At 40.8% G+C, this 27,811-nt stretch overlaps 1 long non-coding RNA gene and 1 other non-coding gene across 10 annotated transcripts; both read left to right on the plus strand.

Annotated features, from left to right (window-relative positions):
- On the plus strand, positions 1-27,530 carry LOC134511288 (uncharacterized). 9 transcript variants are annotated; one of them, XR_010069843.1, is made up of 10 exons: positions 110-291; positions 5,601-5,636; positions 8,590-8,772; positions 11,215-11,271; positions 11,706-11,859; positions 14,518-14,669; positions 14,754-14,874; positions 15,508-15,775; positions 16,506-17,456; positions 25,371-27,530. It is a non-coding gene; the product is annotated as an uncharacterized LOC134511288 (long non-coding RNA). The 9 variants fall into 9 exon arrangements; XR_010069845.1 differs by lacking the exon at positions 25,371-27,530 and adding an exon at positions 22,739-24,830; XR_010069842.1 differs by lacking the exon at positions 25,371-27,530 and adding an exon at positions 18,465-22,727.
- Positions 5,896-5,983, plus strand: LOC134512373 (small nucleolar RNA SNORD93). The gene has a single exon (XR_010070108.1). It is a non-coding gene; the product is annotated as a small nucleolar RNA SNORD93 (small nucleolar RNA).
- Positions 27,531-27,811: the final 281 nt, after the last annotated feature.

Here is a 27,811-nt window from a genome sequence, read left to right on the forward strand (position 1 = left end):
GCGCAGTGCGGCGGCTCGCTGCCGACCGGGCCCCGGCCCCGGCCCGGAAGGGACGGTCCAGCCGCGCACTGTCAGCCCGCAAGGCGAGGGTGACGGGCCAAGGGCAACCCGCTGCTCGAGGGCGACGGGCTTACAAAAGCTGTGGGCCTTCTTCCTCAGCCTGTAGGTCCTGCGTTTATTTAATTGTTTTGGTTTGCTTTGCTCTTTTGTTTTTTTTTCCCCCCCTTAAGCTCTCAAGGTACGCGGACGCTTTGCTCCCCAGCTCTGGAGGCTAGGAGGAAGTGCTTTTTGGTAAGTGGAAGGTAGAGGTGGAGCCATAAGAAAAATGTTTCTGGGTGAAATTGGAGATGTCTCTCCACCTTTATACTGGACTGCGAGGTGCGTTCAGTCTGTGGGTATGCGGAGTTCTGGGAGTGGAAGCTTGACTAGAGATATGGGGAGAGGCATTCTGGTTTTAGACCTAGTATCTAGAAAATGCCAGTACAGTGCTTAGGGCTTGTTGTCCGTACAAACTCAGAGCCTGGATAAATACTGAGGCACTTTCTTTTGTTACTAATAAATGAGTGGTCTCAGCAAGAACCCCTTGCAGTACCCTAACCACCAAACTGTTGTCTGACACCACTACTTATGAGACATCTTGCTGCATGATGTCTGTGCCATTGACTCAGCCAGTTATGTCATATCTGTACCATGTTTTCATTGTTTGTCAGGGAGTCTGCTGCCTTTTGCTGTAATGACAGATCCAGGTCTTCAGGTTCCTAGTATTACTAGTGTGTCTGAAGTATTTAACATTGGGAGTCTATGTCATGTTTGCTAACTACTCAAACTCCTGTCATAGTTTGGAGGGAATTTAATTGCATATGGAAACTCTGAAGAAAGTTCTTAAAAATCACTCCTTGTGACAGAGCAGAAATCTACTAAGTTTTGTTCAGTCATGATTTACTGACCAGACACAGTTAAGGTCCTGCGTCTTATGTATTGGTTTACCTAAAGCAATTACTTGAAGTTCTGTAGCCATTTTTTCGCATTAAGAATAACAACAGGTCAGTGCTTTTAGATCCAAAAAAGAATAAAAATAATAGATAATAAGAATAATAAGAGATAATAAATATCACCTATACATATACCTCATTTCCTGTTCCAGCATGTGGATGCCTGCTCTGCCATTCTGTGATGATCAAAATATGAACTTATAGCTTGCTCCTTGCTCTTCCAAATGTGGACAGGTAGCAAACTGCAGGCCACATGAGGGATTCTGGCAGCCCACAGCTTGCTTTTGCTACAATCTACCATTAATCAAAATGTGGGGGATAAAAGAGTATTTTGGTGATGTGGTGGCACAAATGCGATGTCATGTTACGGAAGGCACAAACAGCCTTTCCTCAGGTAAACTAGTCCATGTGCACTGTGCTTTCTTATGCATTAAATATGTTGATGGGATATATCAGTATTTCTCGTCATGTGACTGACACATATTTAATGATATCTAACAAGTAAAGCTGAGGCTTAGAGTGCTTGAGTGGCTTCTTTATAAACTGAATAGCTTACCCCTAAAGAAAGGTTAGGCACCAGTGCTGTAGTTCATCAGCAGATGAACATGAGTATGAAGCTTGGACTGTGAGCCTACACCTTTCCCAAAAGAATATGCCTTCATGAAAAGTAGCACATGATGTGATCATATATCTTATTTTCTTTATGCTTTCTGCCATTAGGGGCGACACAGTGTGCTCCAAATAATGATGTGTAATAATGGAGGAATGTGTTGTGTCAATTGACTTTGTAAGAGTTAGTTTTGCTTGATGAAGATTTCAAACAATCAGTTTTGGCTTACTCCACTCTTTCTGCAGCAGGTAAGCTGCTGGGATAGGTAGAAAAATACTAGCTGGAGATCTTCATTTCACTTTAAAAAGTAAAGTGTTCCCAGTATCATCTTGCAGGTGGGGCTTTTTCCAGTTTATTGTTTAGCAACCAATGTCATGTTACTTCAAAATAGTGACTCCAGATTAATGGAGCACTTTGGGTAACAAATCCAGAATGTATGGAACATACTAATGAAGACTTACCTGTGGCAGTCTTAGGCAACTAGTAAAACAAATGATTCATCCATAAAAGACAGAGCTGCCTCTGAAGTGCTGTTTGACTGTTACTTTTTTCTGGATGGTGTTAAAGGTGAGTTTGTACTTACCAGTGTGGCCACGTATTCCTACATTGTCATATCTGGCCTGGTACTTCTACATCAGTGGATTGCTGTATTTCTGATCCTGAAATTGAGTACTGTATAACTATTGTTAAATTATTTTAGGGGTAGTTTTCTATTCAAGCTGAGAATTCTAACTTGAAATTGTGGTAACAAGCCTTTGTATCCATAGGTTTGCATTAGCTTACATTTTTTTTGGTATATCACTGTTGTAAAACTTTTCCAACTAGTACTCATGAGTAGAGTTGTGCAAACATTCAAAATGATAAATTTACTATTCTTCTGAACAAGTGTAGTACAAGAGGCATCTTCATTTGTCAGTAATGGCTTGTCATACTCAAAAGAGAAAAAAACCAAACCCATAAACCTTTTCTGACCCTTGCGAAGGAAGAAAAGTGGTTGCTGCAGGAACCTATTTTTCATCAGTTTTTTATTAAATTGATTTTCATTTGTAGATGAGACCAAATCGGATCTGCTTCCACAATGTAGTTATTGTTATAGCTTATTCTCTCTAAACATACAAAACCAACTGTTCATTACAGCACTCTGCTTGTCAATAACCTCTTACTAAATATTGCAATAAAATGTGACCCACTGTATTGGAATTAAATTCAAAAGGTATTTTCCTTAAATTTCATGTAATTTTAGTGTAAGTGGGATTCAGAAGGTCAAATGTACTAAACAACTGATCCAAGTGGTTAAACAGGTCTGTCTCTGTTGAGTATAAATTGGTTTAACAGTGCCCCAGGTGATACAGTATACTCTTACTGTGGATGTTCTTGAGAAAGGGTATTCACAAAAGCGTGCCCCGTGTACCAGCACCAGTACTTCTCTTCTTCCCTTCACACATCAAGTCAAGAAATAATTTTCAAAGCACAGAAACTTTCCTTGATAGCTCTCATTTCTCACGTCTGCTAATTCTGATGTTTGACTAAAAGCTTGTAGGTTATTTCCTTTATTTCACCATAGAAGCCATGAAATTAATAGCAAGAAAGTTAAGATTTCTTTGACACAGTTTTCTTGCAAACAAAATCAGTGCCGTGCCCTAGAAGAGCCTGAGTGCATGTGTTTTGTATGCAAATAAAAAAAAAAGATGATTCTGTATATCTAATGATCTAAATTTATACAGTGTTACAGACTGATTCTGAGAAAAAGCTATCTGTAAACTAAGAGAAGTGACCGGAGAACGGCACTTCTTCCATCATAAGACGTATCCATAGTCTCATACTGCCCTAAGTATCATATTTGCAGTACAAAACAAACCAACCCAAAACCCAACAAACCCTCCCAAACCAAAACACACAAATGAACATAACACCCAAACAGCACAAAAAGAGCATGCCAACAGCAAAGGTTTGTACTGACTCCAGAAGTTTCTGTGCTTTTATTTGGCTCCAGTTGTACCTCAGATGTTAGAGGGTCTAAGAGCTCAGCAGTCCTTTGGTGAGCTATTGACTCAGCCGAAGGGTAAAAGAGAGCATCAGTTGTCTTCCCTGCAAGTTCAAGCTGGTGGAACAGCACTATTCAAATAATTGAAATATTCAAAATTGGCCCCTAATAGCAAAGATGCCTGTGCTTGGGCATGAAACAATGAGCTGTTTTGAAGGAAGAAGAAGCAATACCCAAAGAAATGTGTACTGTAAGAAATTGATGGAGGCAGCTTTGCCTGGAGAAGACAGAAGTAGGATATCGTGTGAGTGCTGTGGGTACTACTTCACGTTTATAATTAATTGTGCTAATGCTTCCATGAATGGTATTGGTTTTACTTGATAATTTTTTTCTTATTTTTTTCTTATGGCTGATAATGGAGACAAAAGCACTTGGAATGTTGTATCCATTAAATAAGAAAAACAAGAGCACCAATTCCTGGAGGGACAAAAGAAAACTAGTAATACCATATGTGTTCGAAAATTTTTTGTTACAAAAATCTTCTTTGAATTTCTTTTGCTTTGTAGTTCACATGATCAGCAACAACAGTAAAATCAGAAATAAAATTGCAGAGGTTTTAACTGGGACAAGAAAAATATGAATCCCTACTGTTTTATTAACTTGATTAGCAGTAATTCCACAAGTGCTGTGTTTTCATAGCAAATAAATACCACTAACAGTCATTGTAAAGCAACCAAGTGCTTCAGTTCTCATGGGTAAAGGAGAGAACTGAGGTTCTTACAGACATGACTGAATCACTTAAGCGTCAGTCTCTGGTTTGGGGAAATAATGTCACTTGGTCTGATGGCTTTAGCTTGTCTTTGTTTTTTTGGTGCAAAGGGTACATTTCAGGTTAAAGAATTCCAGACCTCTAAAGCTTTATCTCAACACACCACAAAGTAAAGCCATGCGACAGTGCATGCTACTCAGGAGGCTGAAGAAGACGACAAAGTGAAGTGACACGTTAAAGTTTGTGAAAAATCACAATGTAAACTCTACATAGGAAATCCCTGCAGACTTCCATTATGCACTTACCACTCCCACTTTTGAGATTTCCCCTTCAATTTACTGTCAAGAAACTGCATTAAATTAGTCTGCTTGGGAACAAAGTTTGAGTTTGACTCTGTTTGGGAGGAACTTAGATTCCAAAGAACTGCAGTAGATATTTGATACTTGAGGATTACGCTGTAAATCACTATAAATAATACAAGACCATAAGCAAGAGGTTTAACAGATTTCCATTACAAGGTGAATCTTTATGATGTCAGTAAAAACGGTGGTATATCATGATTAGGCATTCTGTTTCACTTTATTATTACAATTAAACTTTCTATTTTTATTGTGCCCTAGTGATGATGGTCCTTTTCTTCCATTCCATTTTAGTATTTCCATTCATTTATACTAATAAAACCTGGCTATTCTGCAGTACTAGTGGTCTGGGAAACATTTCTTGTCGTTTCACGGAGACAAATAGAAATGGAAAGCACTACAGTCAAAATAAAAAAGACTAAGGCTGTCTGTTTATGTCATGTGAAAAATGTCAGAATTCTAAGATGTCTCTTTCTTGAATGTTGCTAAGACCTAGATTACTTGGGGGTGAACACGTCTGATTTTTTGCATTTAGCATATTTTCAAAACATATTTGTAATGCAGTAGTAATGGGTATAAAATGCATATTAAAAAGTTCTGTCCAGATTCTAATCTCTTTCATGTGAATTTCTGGGTAATTCTCCTTGGCACTACTCTGATCACTGTCTGATATGGGCTATTTCCAAGAAAAGTGGTATTGTCAGATGCCTAGCTAGAAAATTAGTAAAATGATCAGAGTGGTAGGAACAAAAAGCAAAGTGTAGTAGTCTTTTATATTCAGTACAAAACCTATAGAATTTATTTATTTAAAAAAAAATAACAAAACTGAGTGGTAATATGGAGTTGAGTGCAAACACAGCAATAATTTAATTTGTTTTCATTACAGCTCCTGAGGCCAGCAAAGGAAAAACAGCAGTCTGAGGTGAGACAGCATTCAACAGAACCTCATCAAATGCTTTTAGAGACCTTTGATAAGAACTGCTGTTGTGCTTGAAAACTGAATATTATCTGCTGCAAAATTTTACTGTTGTTTGAAACTTGACTTTCCCGTTCTCCCCATCTTCATTTAATACTGAAAGTGAAGTGTTACATTTAAACATAGTGCTGCCTTTTACCATAGGTAGTTCCTCTAAAACCACAACATTTCTTGAATGCATGTTTTTATGATTGCATGGATTTCTTGGCCGAGGATGAAAACAATAATCTGATTTCTCGCATACTTTCAATGATACGCAAAAAGCTGATGGATTAAAGGATTTTCTGAGGCCAAAACTAATATCCATATTTACTCATTCTTTGTATTTAAACTAAGCTTGTTTTTTTTAGCATCTGAGCAGTGAAAGTTTCAGTAGCTCTAGGAGGATATTGAAGATATTTGAATATAAACCTTTTATGTGTCAACAGATCTCAGCTACACTTTTGTTGCTGAAGAATATGTTGTTATAACCGCACACATCTATAAAGATTTTAAAGGACTTCAAAGATGTTTGGTTTAGGCAAATTTTTACTATGATCAAAACAAGATGAGGAAAACAGTGAATATATTCTGATTTCCAAAACAGTCTTTGCTGTCAATATACTTGGTTTTATACCAATTCTGACCTTAGTACATTGCGTTAAGGCAAGGCAACCATGAAACTGAGAATTTAAGTCTTTGCAATCAGTTGGCAGCATTGCGCTTGAAAATGAAATATTTGTCTTTGATACAGAACGTAGAATTGGAGCATTTGAAAAAGAAGAATTGTAATTAAAAGTCATCTTCTGCTTCCTTTCTTCAGTGAGCATTTGTTGTAATAGTCTTTCTTGGCATCCATCTACAAAAAATAAACATGCTGCTGAAACAACTTTTTCTGACAAAGAAATATTTGAAAATCATAACTGATGGATGCACAACATTCGCTTCACTGATTTACAGTACTGCTTTTGGATGCACTCTTTCAGATTTTACAAGATAAAAGCATACAACAACAACAAGCTACTCATTATCTTCTGGTTATAAGCAAAGAGAAAACAAGTAGTAAAGCAAAAAGAAGGACCTCTGAGTTGAAATATGTGAGGTGGATGTAGAACAGGTCTGGGTGGGTTTTCTGCTAGAATGTGAGTTTGTTCTGTTTTTTATCTTAAGTCACTGTTAAAAAAACTACATAGTTTCGGTTACTGTGTGTATCCCTAAGTATCCTTTTGCTTTGGCGCCTTCAAAACAGGAATGGTGTTAGTTAAGAATTATTTTTTTTAAGTATAAATTGAATTGTACTTTAGCATGGCTTTAATTTAGCTATCTAAAGATAGTCTATGTTTTAGTGTTGTCATTATAATCACAGAATCATAGTTTTTAACAACTCGTAATGCAGATTACAGAGTTCAGAGCATAATAGGAAAGGTAAAAATATGTATATTTTCAGATCTTGAATAAGATTACGCAGACAACAAAGTAAATGTGTCATGTATATGTATAAACTGAATCTTTCTCAGTATTATCTAAATGTTGAACAAATTAGTTTGATAAACTGAATGTAGATACTTAGTTACGTTGATTGTTCACTTTGGGTGAATTCACTTCAGAAACTTAAGGACAAACCTTTGTCATATTCCTGATTCAGCATGGCCTAACCATGACCAACAAGGTAGGGAGCAGTTCACACCTCCTCTTGCCAAGCTCCATCAGAATGCGTTGCGTGAGCTTCCTACTAAAGGTGACAGACAGTCCAGAAAGAACTGCCTTTCAGAACTTGAAATCAAACCAATATTAACAAAAGTATCAGCATGTATATCTGTCTGTATTTTTCGCATTTCAATAGTTCAGATTTCACTGGAAGTTCTTTGAGATCTTCAGCAGATGGAGGATTAGGATCACTAATTTAGTATTATAATGAAGAGTAATTACGGCCTTTCATAGATACCAGAAGGTGATCATGGAAAGCTCTTTTCTTCCTTTGCAAGTCTTGTGTAGAGCTATCAGGATTAAGTGAAGCACAACTCATGGTTAATGAAGTTTTTACTGTTCAATGAAAATTAAACTCTTAAAATGCTGTCCCTTTTGCCTTTCATACATAATTTCTGTCCAGATATTTTCTGTTTTAGCATAATGATATGCCATGTCTAGCCCAGACAAATGTTTTTAGATGTTATTATTTTTAAAATATTGTCAAGTAGACATGCATGTATATCCTCTATATATTGGCAGCCTAATTGACGTGTCTGCAAGTCCATTTTAGACTCTTTCCACTAATGCATAGAACACCAATTACGTTTCAGGAAAATATCTATCAGTGTTTCAGTGTGGCAATGCTGCTGCTTTTCAGTTAGCATTATTAAAAATCTCAAACAGTAATCTAGAAGTGCACAATGGCAGTCATTTGAGATACTGTTTTTTTGAAGTCTGGGTTAAGAGGGTGATTTGTAACAGGACATACGGGAGTGATTAATGAGATTTCAGTAGGTTTTTGTATAGCTTCCTACCTAAATGGAAAAAAAAAACAACAACAACGACAAAAAAAAAAAAAAAAAAAAAACCAAAAAAAAACCAAACAAAAAACCAAACCCCAAGCCAACCAATAAGGACGGGTTAATTGTGCCTTTCACTGTTGCCTGTAAAACGTTATATGGACTCCTAAAGGTTTTGTTTTGAATGATAGCTGTTTCAGCAAGAATTTTAGCAGATGCAGAGGACATTCAAGGAACTTCTGAAAGTTCCTTATGTTCTGCTTTGTAAGTCCATTAGGCACACTTGGTGCAAGCTATGAATCTGACCCTGATTTTCAAGCATTTGAATGGTCCAAGTAAAAAATTTCTGTGATGCTTTTCTTCTTTCCCTTTTTTTCAAGTGTTTATTAAGTACACATCTGAAGAAAACACATTTTACTCCTTTATTTTAGGTTTAGGTAGCAGTAACCAGAGATTAGATGCTGTTAAGTGTAATGAAGCACGAAGATGACAAGATAAATGAACAAGAGGCTTTTCATCTTGATCACGTCCTCCAGAGCATAACGGTACAGATTTTGTATTCCAGAAACAAACGTCACCTTGGGGTTGAGATCATGCTAGATGAATCTACGTGAGTAAGTATAAGATAGCTTCCTCCCCCCGCCCCCCAATTACTTTCCTACTTTAAATATAGAAAGGAAAATGAGTCCTCCTGAGTTAAGAGATGAGTTAATTGCGTGTGGGATTTGTGATGGAAAGTTCTCTCTAAAATAAACACAGTAATAAAAGTTGTTCTTTCACATTTTAGGGGGAAAGACTGCTTCTAGTGACAGGGTATTAGACTAGACTGATACTGGTCTCTTTTAGGACATTAGTACTTGACTAGTACATATAGCACTATATATTAGAATTGTTAATTGTATCACAGCAAAATTATTTTCTGTAGTTTTTCTATTAAATGTCTTTAAAACGATGTGCAGAATTTACTTCCCTTGTTGTATGTTAGTTCCAGCAACTGAAATGAATGATACGCTGGTGGGCTTTTGAAAGCCTGAAGAGCAAGAACCTGACGCAGAGCCTACATAGGACTTTAAAAAGAAATTTACAAATTATTTAACTACTATTAAAAAACTAAAAAATAAATGCTGACTAAAGGTCTCAATTAATAAATTGTATCAGCTTCTATTAATTTAGTTCCTTCACTTACAGAAAGGCACTATTGATCCAAAATTTATTAGCAGTGTTTCATTAAGCCAGCGGAGGGCAGACTTGAATTGGAAATTATTTTTGCTACTTCAGTTACTTGAATTTAAAGCACCAGATAGTCCCTCGAGCTCAAAGCTGATGAAAATCTCATCACTTCTCTACTACTCTAATTACACTTGTGCTGAATAAAAGCTTCTTTACAGTTGCTGTTTGACAAAATGAGTGTTTTGCTATGTCGCAATAAGAATAGCGAATGTTTAAATAAAGATGCTAATATGAAAGTGGGTAAGTCAGTGTATTAGCAGCTGTGTGTTACTCACGGGGGATAATCCACACTGGTTAATAATTAACCATGTATATCTTAAAATGTTTTTTAAAAGCTAGTGAATATCATCGTCCCCATTTTACAGATGAAGAAACTAAGCAATAGAGTGGTAGTCTTGCAAGTTGTCCATCTAGGTGACCTGCAGAAGCAAGAACAAAATCCAGATTTCCGAGATCCAGTCCAGTGCTCCGGCATGTCTTTTGCACAAATAACCTATGACATGGCCAGCTCTTGCAAACATTATGGAAAGGATTGCTAGCAGCCCCAGTTGCTGAGGAGCTTAACTGGATGAAATAGGCAGGTAACCTGACAGACAGGTTGTAGCTCTCGAGAAAAATATTCTCCTCCAGAAGATGGGTGGCGGTCAGATCAGATGGCTAAAGATCTGCTTTAAGAGTAGTATTTTGTTATTGAAACAAGTACTCTGCATTTTTATGTGTATTTGTCATTCTTTAAGTTAGGTTGTTCTCTTTCCAAGGAATGAAGAGCCTTTCTATGTAGACCTTTAAAGCCATTCCAGTCTCAGTACCAGGAATGTACAGTTAAAAAGTCAATTTGCATACAGGGGAAGGATTAAGATGCTAATAGACTGTTCCTCTCTCTCCTTCATCTGTAATTAAAGCGGTTCCGAATTATGAGTGCTACAGTAGACTTCCTGTTAACTCACCAAGCCCACCCTGTTTACTGTGCCTGTGGTCAGTAACACTTGTGGGATCAGTGTTGCTATCTATTCCATTTTCTTTGTATGCTTAGGAGGTCATTACCCATTGTAACATCTTTTTAAATTATAAAAATACGCTGATTTTTTTTTTAATCTGTAAGCCTTAGTGTAAACTGTTCTTTCTGTTTCTAGAGAAGACTGGAGGCATGCTGTTACAAAGTTTGCCAGTTCTAAGACTTGTATAAGATACACCATAGAACATTTGGTGCTGCATATTGAAAACTCCATTTGTAGAATGAATGAGCACATTGCACAATGCATTTTGTCCTTTTTTTCTTACTGCTAATTTGCAGTGGACATTTGTTGATGGTGGGAATTAGTCATTGGTTTATATGACTCCAATGAAAAGGACCGCATTGAAAATTTTAAATTAGAACATGAATGAGTGGGCACTTATAGTTTGGACTCAAATACTGAATAAGCTATTACTGTGTTATTCATTTTTGGTATATTTACAGACAAATCATGTTAAAAGAGGAGTCAGAAATATCTGGCAGTGGTTTAAAGTAAATTAAAACAATGTGGGAATTATTCCAAAACTTATTCCTGTAAATTCAGGCAATGAATTTCAGGTTAACTTTTAAAGAAGTAAGTCCAGAGACACAGATGGGCAGGGAAGGCTTTCAGACAACCTTTACGATGGCCTGTGACTGACTTTGCAGCTCTTCTATTTTAGAAGTGCCGTGTGTAGGTTTGTAAGAACAGATTACAGAGGAGTCCACTTTGAGTTCCTTCAAGATTCTTGATGGTTTCTCTTGTACTTTAATTTTACACTTCACAAAGAGCTGACGTCTCCAAATAGTAATTACTTTCCGTGACTTACAGAGGCCTGAAAATGCAATTATCTCAAAAGGGACAAGATTTTTTTATCTTCTGCAGAAGGTAAGCTCTCCTCTTCTCAAAGTAACCACTAATTGAAGTCATTTATTTACAGACTAATTTTATAGTAAACCACTGTATCCCTTAGCTCAAGAAGAAGCAAGAAAGATAATGATTCGATTAACTAAAACTGCCGCTTTGTGAATTGTGATTCCCAGTGTCACACTTCTTTCATTCATCCCTAATTATACATTGCTACCCATAAATTTAAAAAAAAAATAATAATTTCATACTCCCAGGGCAAATGCTATGATTTTGGGAAGGATACATACAATATAACATATTTTGAGTCTAAAATTAAATCTTAATTCCAATGTAGCACCAATGCCTTCCACAATTCTTTAATTTGCTGTATTTCACGGAGAGGGGGCATTAGCTCTCGTTTAATCCCCTCTCTCAGTCCCTTGCAGCTGTGCTAACATGTTCTTCGTTCTCAGTGCAGAAGTACAATGTACTGGAAGAGTTAGCGCGTTCTCCAGCAAGAGAGCAAAGGTGTGCATTCATGGGAAGGACAACATCTGCCTGGCCCCCAGATAAATCTAAGCCCGTCTTCCCATCTTACAGGTGGCTTTTTTTACCTTTTGCACCACGGTAAGAAACAAAACTTTCCATGGTAAAATTCTCTTTAGATTAAAACCACAGATAAATCCACTCGACACTCTTGAATTGAAGTTCTTTTGCCAGGTAACTTGTAATCTATAAACATAAAAATCATGTATAAATAGAAGAGGTGTTGATAAAGCAATTATGTAAAGTAACGTTAAAAATGTCCTGAGTATGGGGAAAATGGGAGGTAAATTGCACCATAGCAGTTGTATCTGTTAAATACATGGAGCTAAAGGAGACTTTCACCTTGCTATTGTTAATCTGTGTAAGTGATTATGTCTTTTAGTTAAAACCATTAACCATTTTTAAGGGGAAATAAGCCTGAGGTTTTGGGAGCATGGCAAGTTTTTCCTGCTGTAAGCTTCACAGGTTTACAGCTCTACCTCCACAATGATCTTTTCTTACGCTAATCCTAGGTGGTGTATATTCCCTTTTGTTTGTACCCAACTTTTCCTTTTATTTGTAATATATACATGAAACATTAAAAAAAATTAATGATTTAAGAGCAGTTAAGGTATCACTACCCCAGAAGCATGTCATCGTTATGTACAGTTGGTGTTTGTTCTGCTGAGCAGGCCCAACTGAAGTACGGAGTTGCAGATAACGCAAAATAACTGTCTTAGAGCAGCAGCTGTTGCTGATCGATCAAAGGCCTCTTGTTGTGTTTCTTTACACGGAAACAAATGGAGAGAGATATACTGTCTGAATAAAGAACATGACATTGTTGTGTGCCTGTGACAAAAAATAAAACAGTATTTTATTGGCAAAGTAGACTTAGTTTTAAATTTTTTTTTAAAAAGACATAAATTTGAATGTGCCATGTATAAAGCTTGTACAAATGTATTTATCAAAGTTGGTTATTCTGGTAATGTACTTTCAGAGGTGGGAGTTTTAATGGCAGTGAAAAGATACTTCTACATCTATGAAAATTAAAGCCTACTGCTGTCATGTTGCCAGGACCCTTAAATATGTGCTGAAGTGTCCTTCTGCCTTTCAGTAAACTAAGCATGTTTATACTTGCTGTCACAAGTAGCAGAAAAACACCAAGGATTGCTTCCATGTTTAGAATTTTGTGGAGTCTACTACCTGTGAGCAGACTCTGCTTAAATTATCTGAAACTACTGATCACTATTCTCGTTCTTGACATATTTCAGCCTCCAACAGTCTGCTGCAACTTCTGGTATACCTTCTGGGAATCTGTGTGTAGCAATTTCTTTTTCTCCCTAGTTGGCTCCAAGCCAGAAATACATCCATTTGCACAAATGCTTCTTAACCTTGTGCACACTGGAGGGTTTTTTTAAAATTTTTTTTCTTTCTGCTTTTCTGGTTGTTCTTTGTTTTTATAGTAAATTTAGTACTTGTGCAGTCTTCTGTATGGTAAACCAGTGGTTATGATGCATTTTCTAAACTACTGTTTGTTTCACTTTAAGTGCGCTCAATAAAATTATTTCTCCATGGTCATTTTATGGGCATCTTACTGTAACATAGGAGTCTTAAATGTTAACCTATTTAATCAGCTTTCTGGTAAGGTCGTATTCTTCCTACTCAATAGGGCATAAGGCCCAGTTCATAGAGGAGGACTTCAGCATTTGCAGAGCAGCCAGCACTTTTGAAGGCGGAAGAAACATTAAGGCACAAACTTTTCTCACCAGCCACCTGGCGAGTTGCGGTGCCCCTGCCATCAAGAAACTGGTTTGTGACTCATGGGGAAGGTTGTGCTTGCCACTGGAATGATAGCGGTATCCAAACTGGCTTTCCTTAAGTTAATTCTGAAAAGCCTGCAGCTCACATGCACGCATGTATGTTCGTGTGTATAGACACTTGTGCATGCGTTATATGTATATGAATGTACATATATACGGTACAGAACTGTAGGTTTATCAGAATTAATTTAAAATGAGCCAGCTGGAATATCAGTACCAACACCATTACTAAGTATATATGTGTATACATGGGTGTATATATGTATATACACATATAGTGAACCTCACCTGCAGCTTGGAAGTACTCAGTGTTTCAGCTACCTAGAACCACACATGCAAATATTTGACGTTAGAAAATCAGAAACATCTTGATTGGGGTGATTAGATTGATACACAGGCGTTCTGTAGTAGAGGCAGGAACAGATAGCCCTCCCAAATTTTCTGATTACAGTTTCCACAACAAATTGAAAAAAAAAAAAAAAAGTTTTTCATGCACTTACCTTACAGCTGTGGTGAATGCTATCCGAGGGTCCAGTCCAAACTTTGAAAAAGCCAGAAAGTGTGTGGTGACAAAAATGGTCAGGGACCATGGCTCTATGATTGGTCAAGAGCAAGGATTCTGCATTGAGATTGTGCATAGGACAGTGTGTGGCATCTCTTACTATGTTCTTCTGTGGGATCTTAACCACATTTAACTTCCACTTTTAATTAGATCTCAACATTAGAAAAAAATGCAAATTCTAGCTTGTGCCAAATTTGGTTTATCTCCAACTTGGATAAATCCGGCCTTGCAGCTTCCAGTCCTCTGGGGTGTCCACATACCTGTCCCAGGAAAACATTACTCTGCATTAGAACCTGAGGAGTAAACTGTTAGATCAGTGAAGTTTCATTCTTGTTAAGGTATTGCATCATGCATTTCCAATTTTTTTCTCCCCTTCAGGCAGCTGGAGTTTTCAGGCTGTCCTGATTAATTGCGTCCATGTCTCAAGTCACTGATACCGGAAAGACATCTTAGCCCCAGTGTCACAGGTGAATGCAGTTGCAGAAGGAACAAGGTTACTGAGAGAACAGATTTCAAGCTTCTACTTCCAAGTAATAACAAGTACCTAAAACAGGGCTAAAAGCCAGGAACGTGCAGACTAATTAGTGACTTTACTGTGCTATCCTGCATTTCAGAGCGTCTAATGCTGTCACGTAGTGGTGTGCTGTAACACTGGCAGCTGAATCCGGACGCACCCCTCTTGGCTCCATACCCAGCACTGATTAGGACTAGCAAACCTCAGCTTCAAGATTTAAGGTAAAGTCAGGGTTTTGCCTCCTGTCAGCAATAACATAGAATTTCCATTGCTGGGCACAAGCAAGAGGGTATCAAACCATGAATGGTTTGCTTTTCTCCCACTAATAGTAAATTTAGAGCAGTAACTTCATGAGGCCAGCGGGAGCGGCGTGTTCAGATCCTCCAGCAAGCGTCACGGGAAATACGCACTATCAGTTTTCCATTTACTATTTTGGCAGGCATAATTTTGTTATTTTTCAAGCTGTTTATATTGGCCACCGCAATGTTTTAATTATTTCACATGTACTTCAGCATTTTAATAAGCCTGTGCTTCAGCAGACGTAGGGGACAGACGCCCCCCTAGATTTTAGACTTTTCTTTCCCTGAGTGTGATACCTTAACATTTACAAGCTTCATTTACATTTCAACAGAGCATTCATCTGCTTGCTGTCAAAGACTGTGTGTGGCATTAAATGATGTATTTTAGAGAGATTATAAATCCTAATAAAAGGGGATCAGGAATATCTTCAGCAGCTGTAGAGATTTGTAACAGAGAAATGAAGACTGGTATGAAGTATGAATGGAAATGCATGCAAGCACCAGCAGCAACAGCAGAATAGAGGGCTAAAAGAATGCACTCTTCTGTTAACACAGAAAAACGTTCCCAGCAGAAAAATTAAGGAATTGCTCTGTTTATGTCAAGGCCAAAGACCTGCACTTTGAGAACAGCCACAACACAGATGACCTGTCAGTGAAAGACCTGGCATCCTGACCCCAGGAGGAGGGTGACAAAGCTACAGCATCAGATACGCCTTTCCTGTTAGCCCGTCAGGAAAACACGCGTGTTGAAAACAAGGAAAAACAGGCAATGGGCAGCAGCCTGGCTGACATTTATGGAGAACGAAGTAAACAGGATTACAAGGTGAAAGATGGCTGGATACCAGCTGATCCTTCCTAAGGGACATGAAAAATCTGTCCAGAAACTACTTTGTTACCCCCATTCAAGGGGAACATTGGGCATGTAGCGAGGGCATCACCGTTGAGCATCCCTGCTCCTTTGTGTCAAACACAAGGGATCCTGGCCAGGACACTTGGACTTATATGTCCTGGTGCTCATGCATATATGAGTGTCCGAGTGTAAATTAATTAGATCTGTAGGAGAATGGGTGCGAGTGGATAAAATCAACTTGATTAAACATTTTGTGAATAGTGAATAAATACCCCTTTCTCCTTTCATAAGATCTCACACTGAACTTTCTCACACCAACTTCTCTGTTACAGCAATTTCCCCTTGTAGGAATGAGCAGTCATTCGTGTTGAGGACCATATCATAATGCCCACACTGGGGGGGGGCAGAGATATTCATGACTTGACCCAACTCTTACATTCATTCCTAGATGTGGTGTAACAACAAACTGTATGTCAGTGTATGTACAAATATATAGATGGTAATTTCCCCCCATTTCTTTTCTAAATGCTTGGTTTGCTCTACAAAGAGGGTCTTTGTCACAAGACAAGAAGAAATAAATTCCTTTTACCTCAAACCATACCACTGTGACATCAGTGTAGGCTCTCGGTGGCATTAGTGCCATCCTGTCTTGCTTTTGCTTTTAACCTCTTCACCTGGGATATTCCATTTCCCTCCTTCACAGGAATCGTAAACAGCAGTTGTTCCTTATGCAGAAGGACTCCTTCTTTCTTTGTTCTCCGTCACTGCGATTTCCAAGTAAGTCTACAAACAACTAGATGGAGGCAGCCACCACTAACCCAAGAAGAGGTATCAGGAAGAGCTTCTAGCCCTCTAATCCCCTGAAAGATGATACCTATATTGCAAAATGCCATCTAAGTAAAAGGGAAAAGGCAGAACGGTATTTTGGTTTCTGCCTGACAAAGGAGACCCATACCATAACTGCACAAACGCAGGAAGTGGGCTGTATGAACGCTTACATTTTCAGCTCAAATACCAACATTTCTGGGTGTCCTGCCCTGAACAGCCTGCTGTTTGAGTAGATAGCAGCTCTTGGATGGATTTCTGTACTTTCACAATAAAAATGCCTCTCGGGAGGAGCAGAGAGCCCCAGAACGACACCCATCAGGCCCCTGCTTTCCTGCTCGTGGCTTCCCATGAGGGCCAAGGCAAGGATGAACAACCCAAGGCCAACAGTAGCCAAATTGGAGAGGGCTGTCATACCACAGAGAGCATGCATGACTGATACACCTCCTGAGCAGCCACCATATGACTAAAAGGCAAGCTCCAGAGACGCTCCAAAACCAGAGCCACGGCACGAAAAACGTAGGACCAAGCAGAGCAAGGCACTGCAGAAAGCTCAGAGCTCACGTGCCGAAAGCTCTGGTTCCACGAGGTATCTCAGTGCTGGCCTGAAAAAAGCAAATTTGAAAGCTGTTGACATTCAAGTAGTAATCATGCGAGAGGTGAAAGTATATATCCAAAGGAGGAAAGGTAAGGTGGGTGCAATACAAAACACACAATCTAAGATGAAGAACAATGTTCTGCCCTCATGGGCATCAACGCGTCCACTCTTCCTGAATTCCGAAGTCAAGAAGTTTGCTGACAGAAAACAGAACACCCACCTTCGTGCCAGGTAAGTGGAAATACCATGAGCAGATACCGGAGCTTCCCATTAAGTGGTGTAAACAGTGACAGGAGCAAGCAATACTGTATCTGAACTACACCGCGCTGGTGGGGCTACGCTGATGAAATGTTTGGTTCCTGCCTTACATCACGCATGCTGCAATGTCTCCAGTGAGATTCTGATCTCCTGAAATGAGATTAATTCTGTGCTGTCCTTTAGGAGCAAACCTTTCTAGCTGCAGCTGTCGTGAGGAGAATGTGGCATCGAGGGCTCTGGTCTAAATGGGCAAAATGTTAATTATCCTTTAATTTCCCATCCGTGTTGAGTCCTCAGTGTGAGCTACTGCAAACATTTAGACAGGTACCTGACTCCCTGTTTGCCAGACACAGGTGGATAAATGAACGTTTAAGTGGTGTGCTTGCTCCTCTAGTTGAGGGTAGCTGGGTGCTTTCTCACCTTCAAGCAACCAAATGTTGCAAATACTCAACTCCCCTTTTCAACAAAACACCTCATTTTACTCACCAGTTATTATTTAGTTAGTAGGGAATAAAAATTATTAAACACACTGTCTACCATATGCCCAGTCTAATAAACTGTCCTAATAACAGCTTTCCTGGCACCACAAAACGTCACCTTTTTGCGTGACGTCCAAAATTGAGCTATCTGACGCAGAACGGAAGACACGATTGATCTGTGTTGGAAAGTGCCTCCCTTCCACAACTGGCGTCGCTGGCTTCATTAAGCCTGCTTCTCTACCCCACCGTATCGCCCTTCACGCCAAATACATGCTGTTACCTTCTGGTTTATCCTCACAGATTAAAAGCACTTACTTGGGGGAAAGTTCGAGGAATGTCTGGCAATATATTCTACTGTGTATATTCCTTACTGTCCTTTTTAAATATTGTTGTCACTACACCATTATCTCCAGTTTCCAGCGGCTGCAGGCTGCAGCCCCAGCCTCTATTGCACCAAACAACTGGCCTCTCCCGGGTTTAAGGCTTTTGTCTTCATTCCCAGACTCATTTGTGGTATCTGCACCTACGCAGACCCGTCCTCTGGCCTGAAAAATCCGTCAGGAGAGGTGAGGTAGAGGAACGATTTCTATGGCACCCTAATCTAGAAACCACGCTCGGTTTCTAAGCAGTATTTTAAATTGGGCACAAGTATATAATCAACTAGGAAACAAACATTTGAGAAAAGCAGCCCTTTGGACAGCTCTGCATTTTTTTTTTTCTGTAGTGGGCAACCAAAGCTGCCATAGATTAAAAGTAGCCAGTTTCCAGATACCTGGAGACATTAAATCACTTTGGGACAGCTCTGCTTAGCTTCAGGAAGCCTACAGAAAAATTGCACTTGGCAACAGCTCCTGTCTCAGTAATTCTGTGCCTGCTCCTAGGGGATATTTCTGCCACTTCATCTCTTTCTTTTATATTTAAGTCTATTTACAGTAAATAGCAATAGTAAAAATAAAAAAATAAAAAATAAAATTTCACATATTAATACAACACACTAAATATATGTTAGATTCCGGTAGAGATGTGTTAGATGTATATGTTAGATTTCTGTAAGGCGTTTAGTGCAGGGGTGCAACCGCTTTCGGCTCCACCAGGGCAGCGATCAATGACGTGACACGTTACTGTTCTGCCAGAGCAAGTGACATACGGCCACGTAGCTGCACATTATAATTAGCCACTGATTTACAACAGAAAGAGGATAGACTGTTACATTCAATTAACTCGCCCTCCTTTCGGCTGACAGGCAGCTGAGTGCTGAACACTTAATATTCTTTTTTGCAAATTTCCTTTTCCACAAGCATTCTAATTGCTGTAATTAGCACAGATCAACTATGACAGCAAAACTATCATTTCATCTATACAGTGCAGTAGCTTATAAAAAGTTAGGATTTATCAGTTTTATTAAGTAGCTAACCAGTATTTCTCTTTTACCATACATTCTCATATAGTTCCATGTAACTTTTTTCGGATAATTCGGTCACCTTCTCTATAACTCTACAGAAGAAAATATTTTCCCCAAGAAATATGAATTGGGATGAGTTCAGTTGATGACAGTCACAGTAGAGCGGTACGTGAGAAGTGATACAAGTACTCCATGTTTGCAGTTGAATGAGAGCCGGTATTTTCTGTCACGCTGTTTCTTTTCCTACAAACTGTGTATTAGTCTTTTGGAAAAGGGCTGGCTGAGGACCCTGAACCTCCTTTTTTGGCTGTGCTCGGTTTTCCATGTGACAGCCTGCTGTCGTAGGTGCTCAGTGGTTTATGCGACTTGACATTTTGGTTTGCCTCTCCGAATATTGTGGATGTTAGAAGAGGTGACTGGCAAGGCTAGGGGAGTTTGGGGGAGTCAATAACTTGCCCACTGAGTAAATACAGAGAGATTTGAGGAAACGTGGTCAGATCAGATCACTATGGGACATCTTCCTTCTGACTGCTAGAAGGACCCACGCAGTGCCTTCAGGACAGTAACCCTGCCATGCCTCACATCATCTGTCCAGGTAACGAAAGCTGCAAAGGAAATGTTTAATAGTATTTCCGTAGAGCGCAGCCCAACAAACCACAGGGAGGCTTCTGTTACCTTTGCTTGAAGGAAACGTAATCTGCTGTGATAACTAAAAGCTTAAAGGAGGTCAGCAGCTGCCCTTGTGAGTCACTGGATTGCTCTTCTTGGCACAAAGCATCTGCTCTATTCAGACCACGCACGGTGGTGTGTAAATGAACCTGTGGGGCTGACCCTGGTGCCTGCGGTGGGAATGATGAACAGCTGGGGCCGTGCGCTGCCCAGGACGCCCGGCCTTTCACTGTCAGTTCAGAGCAGCAGTTGTGACACTGCCTGTAGGAACGTAACCCCGCCGTACCTTCTGCTTCAGCCTTTGGATGGCCATCGCTGTGTCCTTGTACTGACTGGCCGTGGGGTGGCAATGTCCATCTTCTTGAAACATTTACTTTACAGTTGCTGGTCTCAGCCCCGTTCCTGCTCCTTCCCTTCGTGCTTTTTGTCCTTTTCCCCTTGATCTGTTTTTATAGTTAAGGAATCTGTACATGTATTTTAATTCCCTTTGCGAAAGTTAAACTCAGTTTTGTCTTCCGGTAATTCACTGCATCACAAAGGCTTTCTGATCCCATTAGACCGTATGTTTTCTTCTGCTCCCCCTTCTTTCAGTTCCTCACAGGTGCTCAAGTACATTTTTAAGGGGAATTTTGTTTCAATGCCAGCTTTCTGTACAAGATTTCTCCTCTTTTTAAGGTGCAAAGGACTCTGTCCCTTGACTAAAGTTTCTTGGAGCTTTTGGGGGTTTTTTTGCTTTCTCTCAGGCCAATAAATGTCTCTGTCCAGCCATCTTCCTTTCTCGAAGTTTACCCTTTTGAAATAAAAAGTCCTTTCATTCCATGTCTACTTTTTATTGCCTCAAACAACAAAGTTACTTCATATAACTCTCTCTTACTCCACTGTAAGTCTTGCACAGTGGTACAATGAAGTCTCATGTGGAAGTACCAGAGCCCCAGCTGAACAAGGTGGTTTACGCGCCAGAAGGGTGCTCTGAACAGCCAAGTTCCCACCTAGGGCTGACTTACTTCTATTCCCAGTTTCAGGAATCCACTGCCCAGCAGTGCGCAACATAAAAATGCTCAAAGCCTGAAGCAGCACACCCTGTTCTTGGTTCAGGAACATTTTGTTGAATAAGAGTGTCGGTTATGACTTCCAGAAGCAATAAGGACCTGCAATTATTGATAGGATTAGTCCTCCAATCTATAGCAAGAAAATCTAAGTCTCTCCTAACGACAAATTCTGTTAGCATTCCTCTGCCAAGATTCCAAATGCCTCCCCAAAAGATTATAGCAGACCTGTAACATGACGAGAGGGAACGGGTTCAAGTTACGTCAGGGGAGGTTTAGATTGGATATTAGGAAACATTTTTTCACTGAAAGGGTTATTAAACATTGGAATAGGCTGCCCAGGGAGGTGGTGGATTCACCATCCCTGGAGGTCTTTAAAAAAAGGGTAGATGGGGCACTGAGGGACATGGTTTAGAAGTGGTTTTTGTCAGGGTAGGTTAATGGTTGGACTTGATGATCTTAAAGGTCCCTTCCAACCTCAGCAATTCTATGATTCTACGATCCCACTAAAATGTTTTTACTTCTCTTTTCCCAAGAGATTTTAGCTCAAAGACCACATAATCATTTCCTTTTTTGGTTTGTTTTTTTTTTTTTTTTTTTAAATCTGCAGCATTGCTCATGTGCTGCACTAATCCACCAGCCTTATCCTTACCTGGGCCTTTTCTCAGTCCCGTGGCTCTCTCCGTGCTCATGCTCCACTTTCAAAAGCTATTCCAGTGTATTATTTCCACTGTAAACGTTGTCACATACTGCTGTGTGAGAGGTCTGGGTTACTCCTGTTATGCAAATTCCTTGCGCTATTAAAAAGACCTCTAAGTCACATTACTCTGGCCAAATCAGTGAGACGATCAACAAATATTTTTTTAATCGAGATCTCTTATAGTCAGATCTGCACCTCGTTCTTGCTCTGGGTGGACAGATCAGCTGTGCCATGCCACATAGGCAGCTTTGTTCCTCCATCACATCAGAGTTGCTGTTCCCATGTACCTTGTGAACTGCAGGCTCCTCATTCTCCCCTTTGGTTGTTATCTGCAAACCTTGAGATGTCCAACTTCCAACCCTCCATCCTTATTGATGCCTCCTTCACACCTCGTAAGGTCAGATCTGACCAAAGGCTGAAGCCTTTGCACTGTCTCTTCCATAAACTCCCTCAGTTATCCAGCTGATGGCTAGTACATTCACCAAGTCCTCTCAACCCCATTGTCTCCTTCATAATGGGCACCTTTGACAGCCAGCCTAGTGGCCACCTCCTTTAAGAAAGAAAAAAATTCTTCACACCCACTCATTGTCTCTCCTCCTTTTCTTTAACCCTCTGCTAGAAACGGTCCAGAAGTCCCTGACGTTTTGGCTTCAGGTACCAGACATGCAGCCACCAGTGCTGCCCCCAAATGCCCTTCTAGTCCCACGTTAGGTTGTTTCAGCATTAATTCCCTGTATTTGTTCCTGTGGTAGCGCCAGCGCTCAGGTTCCTCTCCAGGAAGGAGACAGAGATTTCCTCCAAAAGCTCTCCCCGCTCCAGCGAGCTCTCAGCTTTATGCCTTTCATTTTGCGCGGCTTCTTCATTCATTCAGAACTGCCTACAGAGAGGAAGCGTACTAGACATTTTGAACTGCTTTTAGAGCTTCTGGTTTAGCCTCTCATTCACCTCTTTTCCCACAGCTCAGTACAAAGTGCACTTTATGCGGCGTGTTCCTCCTTTCAAGCATGAAACAAAACTACCCCTCAGTACTTGTGCTGTATAGTGCCTGCTCTTATTAGAGTAGGAAGGAATAATTACAGGGATTCTGAATGTGGCACTGAATGTCAAGCGTACTAAAGCTCTTCAATATTTCAAGATTGAATAAAGATTCTTCCAAGGCGCTGCTTTTCTGCCTGAAATTAAATTATGGCATCAAATACTTTATAAGTGGATCTACCTGGTAACCAATTTTGTTGGCGTATTTAAGAAGTTACTCATCTCACCATTACCAGAATGCGTCAAAACTCTGTGCCCACAAGGATCACAGAGGTTTTTACCCCACACTGCTCCTTCGGTACAGCCCCACTGTCATTCATCGAGAACGGAGCACACGTACCATGCTGCAGTACGTATCACGCAGGCCAGGCTTTACGAAAAAGATGGGTCATACAGCGTGGGATCTTGGAGAAATCCATCGCTCAGTAATTTCTTCTTCAAGTTATTTTCCCGTAAGCATGTTTTGTTTTGGGTAATGATGTCAAAGCAGTGAACTAATCCGTTCAGAAGCTGGATCGCAGTGTTTCAGGAGATTGGCAGCTGAAGTGCTGCTTGGCCTCAACACAGTGTCCAGTCCGAGACTTCTGGAATCGCCTCTCCAGCTGGCCGTTTGGGAAGTGCATCCGGGCCCCTGCGATTCCACACCATCGAGGTCTGCCCACGCAAAGGCTGAGCATTGGAGAAGCTGGTGGCCGCGCTGGCCTCTGCCCTCACTCCGATGGCTGCAGCAGGGCTGGCTGCCATGCAAACGCCTCTACACGACTGGTAGCATCGTCACACACCTGACGTTCGGCAGGGAGCCCATCTTGGGCAAAACCTGAAGTGATGAAAATCTCTCCTCGGCCCTTCGCTGAGCTGGGGAGGACCTGAAACACATTCAGGTTCACACTAGATTCAAGGGCAATGCTTTTGTGGCATGGCTTCCTGCGCTGGTAGCAGGAAAAAGTAAGTTCTCACGGATAACTAAAGAAGCTTAAAGTTACGAATTTGATGCAGTACACGAGGCAGTCGAGAAGCTCCTGCCCAGGCTGAATAGTTAAGAACCAAGCCTCAGATTTGTCAGAGGATTCAGCTACAGCTGAACAAGCGTCATTCAGTTGTAAGGAAGCTTTAGCAGCCTTGCTGCTATTCTACCTTTAAATTCAAAAGCTGCTAAAGCTATTACATACTCCTAAGTGTGATCCTGAAGCGAGAATGGCAGGCACAGGAATGCTATGGAGAGATTTGTGCCCCAGTTCTTTCCTTCTTCCCCGCTTCAGACATTTAGAAATGCAACTACTTTATGATTACGCAAATAATCTGAAGAGATGCAGGTTGAATCTTAGCTCCCAGCACCTGTCAACATTATTTCAAGCTGATCTTCACATCCTGGCCAGCAGAAGTACTACACCAGATCTGTTCTTCCTAGACATCTGCCTGCTTGTAGGGCCTTTGGCAAAGATAGGGCAGCTGCCGGCACTGGGAGCTATGCTGGGGTGACCGATGCCGTGCTAAAGCTTATTTTGGCTTTATGCAGCATGAAGGGAGACGTGCGGATTCAGCTCAGTAGGAAGCAGCACGGAGGCAGGAATGCTCAGCCACTTGTTCAGGATAAGAAGGAAGCGAGAGACGGGATGAACGCTTTCCAGGTGTCAGAGAGGATCTCCCTGCCTACCTCAGGATGTGCTGAATCAGCCTGACAGTGCCTGTATCCTTCTCCAGTCAGTACAGGCAGAGCTGAAATGAGTAGCTTAGCTAAACAGCAGTTGGATTGGTTTTCTTTAACAGCTGAAATTAGGAATATAAACCCCAATGAACTAACAAGTAAACAGTCTTCTGGGGAATATCAATGCTCTTACCTTGCAAAACTCTTTCCATTTTGTGGTTTATTATAGCAGATTTCTCAAGTACCACCATTTTAGGGGCAAGACAGCCTGCCGAAAGCTGACATTTGGTACGACAGTTGGCTCACACTTGATTCCAAAATGTTACCCTATATAATGTTATCCCAATTCAATTATTCAATCCAAATTATTAGCAAAGTCTGAACTGCAGGTTATTAATGATAACGAAACCACAATGCATTTTAATAACAAAATAAATCAAAAGAAAAAATATGAGTATTGTGATTTTTTAAAAATATATATAAGGAATAAGTGCAAGGTCCTTTACCATTTATATTCCAATCAATTTACTCTTGGCAGATAATACCACAAAGAAAATACACCATTGAGTACAACTTTCTAGTGCCTAGTTACGTTTGTTTGAGATGGTGCCATCGGTCGTTGACATCAGTGCTGGTTCAAGGCTTTGCCAGCTCCAGTAACGTCCCCAACAACTCTACAACCCCCATACCTTGACTAGCTGAAGAGGAAACCATATACGCATGTATAAATGTATATACATACACGTACATAACCTATATGTGGCTTTATACGTATGCTTTAAATGAGTCACTGTTCTGTTCCCACTTCGATAGGAATCGAAGATGATATTCAAGTTTCATGCGCGAGTGAAGTCTCTGTTCTGAGGAAGCACTGATCATTTTTTCATTATTTTGGTTCATTTGTATTGCAGAAACTTCAGAAAAATCACATCCACACTGAGGACTTCTTGCGCCCATACCTGACACTCCATTTCCTCTGCTCTGTGTTGTGGAGGTAAAAGCTGGTATTTCTTCTCACCTTCTCAGGAATCTACCCTCTCGCACCAGAAAAATCCACCATCATAGTCCAGACAAAGAAATTCGACACAGCGGACTGTCAGCGTTCGTCAGCGCTGACAGCGAGAACAAGAAGTAGGCAGCTTGTCAGAAGTACGGTGTGACTCAGACTAACTTCCACAAGTCTTTCCGCACCATTAATTTTCAGTATTGTCCCAGCATATTTAGAGTAACCGATGATTAAGCACAGCCTCGTTTTAAGAATCAAGTTAATGAAGCAAGCACCATGCAATGTAAAGGCTTGTTTCACAAAGGTTTCTGGAGTCACGGTGACATTTTTCCCACTATTCTGAACTAGCAGATGTATTTACTACCTGGCAGCTGTGGGTTGGGAGAAAACCCTCATGCTGAAGTCACCTTTAACACAGAGCTAGATTAACATAAAACGTGAAAAATAAGTATTTACAAGCTCAATGCGGGCAACTAGCTGTTGCCTGTAGAAACAAACGTCTTTTCTGTAACTGGTTACTAATTGCTTGTATTACCTTCAAACATCCCTCTCACTGTCAGTTGTCCAGCAGGCTCTCGGGTACTCTTATCCTCCACTAAGGGCTGTATTTTGGGATTACTTTCTTTTGTACTCTGCTACACATTTTGGGAAGAGAGAAGGTATTCAAACTCACGTTTTCTTTCACTAATCAATAACAATTCCTGTATGAAACCATGTAAGAACCCATTCTAGGCATTGCCTTTCACTCACTGTGACTGAAAGTCTCACACGCTTCCAGGACAGTCGCAGCATTGAGTCTAATTTGTACCTTCCGGTAAAGAAAATGGTTATCTTGTTCAAGTGAAATACAAAGAACCTGAGATTTCCTTTTTCACCCATTCGTATAAAGGGAAAATGAGCTTTGCCCACTCAAAACAACAGCTTCAAGATTGACATCTGAGTTTAAAAAAAAAAAAAAGGAAAGAAAGAAAAGAAAATGCAGCATTCCCAAAACATAAGATCTCCCACTGCTGCCAGCTACTACAGCTCTTCCATTCATCCAGGTCTCACTACACCATTGCACCAGAGATTACATTTGTAAGGGTAAAGGAAAGAAACCTTGAACAAAATGCAAGATCACAACCCTGGACGTACAGCAGAACAGAACTTGTCACTCAAGGAAACTGCTCAGTAGAAGCCCATGGGAGACCATCCTAGGAGAGCTGGTTGGTGTTCAAGAACCATCTCCTCCAGCCTCAAGAATCCCAACATGCAGGAAAGCAAGCAGCGGCGGCAGGAGGCCCAGACGCATGAACATGGAGGTCTTGACTGAACTTAGACATGAAAGGGAAGCATACAAAGGGTGGAAGCAAGAGCAGGGCACCAAGGAGGATTATAGAGGCACCATCCCTGCCCCCTCACCCCTTCCCGAAGAGCGGGTTTGGAAAGCCAAAGCCCAAATCAAGAGGAATCTGGCAAGGGTGGTGAAGGGCAACAAGAAAAGCTTTAGCAGACATATCATGAGCAACAGGAAGACTAGGGAAAAATAGGGCATCACACAGCTGAGTGGGGCAGGGGGACTTGGTGACAAGGGATAGGGAAAAAGCTGAGGTACTCACTGCCACCTTTGCTTCTGTCATCACCGGCAAGCGCAGCCCTCAAGGAATCCCATGCCTCTGAGCACAGAACATTGCCTCAACTGCCAGGCTCCAGGGGCTCTGACAGTGGCACAAAGCCCAGATGGAGACCTGGCCTTACTGGCGTACGCCAGGGGTCAATACCTGGGCCAGGACAGTTTAACATCTTCATTAATGAAGACGGGCAATAGCACAGCGCTCACCCTCAGCACATTTCCAGGTAACACAAAACCAGGAGGAGACGTCAGTACCCCAGAGGAGTGTGCTGCCGTTCACAGGGACACCAACAGGCAGGAGACGTGAGCAGACACACGGATCTCGGGAAGTTTACGGGGAAAGGCCAAGTCCTGTCCCTGGGAACAAACCACCCCAGGCACCAGCACACACAGGGGCCAGACAGCTGGAAAGCAGCTTTGCAGAAAAAGTCCTGTCGGTCTTCATGAAAAAGGGACACACACCCTTGTGGCAGAGATGGCCAACAGCCCCCACATCACCAGCAGGTCACAAACACAGCACAAGTTGCTGGACAGGAGATCTGCAATGTGTCTTTCTTGTTAGATAATGGCTGTGTGTCAAACCACTCTTATTTCAAGACGGTCAAAACTACCAAGTTGCCCAAGTAGTGCCACATCGCTGACAGGACAGTCATCTACTTCTGCCACCAACTAATTTACAACTCCCCTGCCTGAACGCTCCTTTCACCCGTCAGTCAGTGTTTCTCAGCCAAGTG

The sequence above is a fragment of the Chroicocephalus ridibundus genome, chromosome 2 (genome assembly GCF_963924245.1).
Source record: "Chroicocephalus ridibundus chromosome 2, bChrRid1.1, whole genome shotgun sequence".
NCBI lineage: Eukaryota > Metazoa > Chordata > Aves > Charadriiformes > Laridae > Chroicocephalus > Chroicocephalus ridibundus.